Source organism: Schistocerca cancellata, chromosome 6 (genome assembly GCF_023864275.1).
Source record: "Schistocerca cancellata isolate TAMUIC-IGC-003103 chromosome 6, iqSchCanc2.1, whole genome shotgun sequence".
NCBI classification, from domain to species: domain Eukaryota; kingdom Metazoa; phylum Arthropoda; class Insecta; order Orthoptera; family Acrididae; genus Schistocerca; species Schistocerca cancellata.
Genome location: NC_064631.1, coordinates 176,687,534 through 176,689,410, shown reverse-complemented (window position 1 = coordinate 176,689,410; position 1,877 = coordinate 176,687,534). Strand labels below are relative to the sequence as shown.

Genomic DNA, 1,877 nt, shown 5'->3' with positions numbered 1-1,877 from the left:
GGTCCGCGATGCGTTAAGCACCGCGGCGGACCAGCGTGCGGTTTTCATATGCTCTTTTAGGCAAATCCTGTGCTATTTCCAAACTGTGACCATCGGTGACCATGCAGCTCGTTAGAATGAAATTACAATGAAATGAACACCGTTAGATGGTTACAGGCGATGACATACGTCAACGGGGACAGATGAAAATGTGTGCCGCGACCGGGACTCGAACCCGGGATCTACTGCTTGCATGGCAGACGCTCTATCCATCTGAGTCATCGAGGACACAAAGGATAGTGCGACTGCAGGGATTTATCTCTGGCACGCCTCCCGCGAGAGGGAGAGAATGTCGGCTCACCGGCCACTTGACCATCTTCTTCTGTGCGAATGCACAAACAGTGCCCGAACTCTTACGGGAATCGGCAACGCGCCGCGAGTAGTGAGTATAATGGCAGGGGGCACTACGAATGTAGTGCGGGACAGTACGTTGAGAATGTGGGTTTCGCTGGAGGCGTGCCAGAGATAAATCCCCGCAGTCGCACTATCCTCTGTGTCCTCGGTGGCTCAGATGGATAGAGCGCCTGCCATGTAAGCAGGAGATCCCGGGTTCGAGTCCCGGTCGGGGCAGACATTTTCATCTGTCCCCGTTGACGTAGGTCAACGCCTGTAAGCAGCTAAGAGTGCTCATTTCATTGTAATTTCAGTTAAAATACGACCATAACAGACACGTTGACTTCCCCCCCCCCCCCCCCCTGCTCTGACAGGGAGAGCCAAATATAAGAAACGTGCCAGGTCTCGAGTACAGCGCACCCAGTACTAATGCTGAGAGGAAGAGTAAAACAGCGTGGCAAGTGCTCTACCGCCTGGCCTATCCGAGCGGGGCTCCCGACCCGCCCTCACAGCGTTACCTCCGCAAGCACCTCGTCTCCTGCCATCCATACCTGACAGAAGCTCTCCTGCATACCTGACTACGTGTCATTGGCACCTCCTACAGTAACGCTGTCACAGGCGGAGTAAGGGTTGTCTCTGTGGTTGCCCTTCTAAAATGTGGTTTTTCCGGTATTATCAGAGCTCAGTCTGGGGAAAACTCGCGCTTGTTAGATTTCCTGCTGAAACGGGAGCCCTTATGACGGGTGATTACTTTGTGCAACCGCTGCGCGCTCGCTTCCGCGCTACGGTAATTAGCGCCCGGATCGAGATGTGGCACGCTGAGCACCATAGTTAAACAAGTATAGAGGGAACAGGAAGGACCCCTTTCACTTTACGAGATAGCCGTCTGAGGCGCTAATTAAAAACTGCAGGGAGTGCCTGTCATAACAGTGACTAATTATGGTGCATCGTGCGAAAGCCTGCCGTCCGAACTGCCCAATGGAACGGCATGCTCCGGTGACGTGCCGCCGTTAGCGTACATGCGTTTTTCGGCCGCTCAGAGAACATGATAGTCCAGAGTAGCCGTCCGGAGTGGCCGAGCGGTTCTAGGCGCTACAGTTTGGAATCGCGCGACCGCTACGGTCGCAGGTTCGAATCCTGCCTCGGGCGTGGATGTGTGTAATGTCCTTAGGTTAGTTAGGTTTAAGTAGTTCTAAGTTCTAGGGGACTGATGACCACAACAGTTAAGTCCCATAGTGCTCAGAGCCATTTTTTAGTCCGGAGTATTGCTGTGGAAAAGACACCACGCTACTGCTCGCTTGCGCGAAAATCGTTCAAATGGCTCTGAGCACTATGGGACTTAACATCTGAGGTCATCAGTCCCCTAGAACTTAGAACTACTTAAACCTAACTAACCTTAGGACATCACACACATCCATGCCCGAGGCAGGATTCGAACCTGCGACCGTAGCGGTCGCGCGGTTCCAGACTGAAGCGCCTTTAACCGCGTGGCCACACTGGCCGGC

General features: G+C 53.6%; 1 non-coding gene across 1 annotated transcript; it reads left to right on the top strand.

Moving 5' to 3' along the window:
• Window positions 1-535: 535 nt before the first annotated feature.
• Window positions 536-609, top strand: Trnat-ugu (transfer RNA threonine (anticodon UGU)). Its single transcript has one exon. It is a non-coding gene; the product is annotated as a tRNA-Thr (tRNA).
• Window positions 610-1,877: the final 1,268 nt, after the last annotated feature.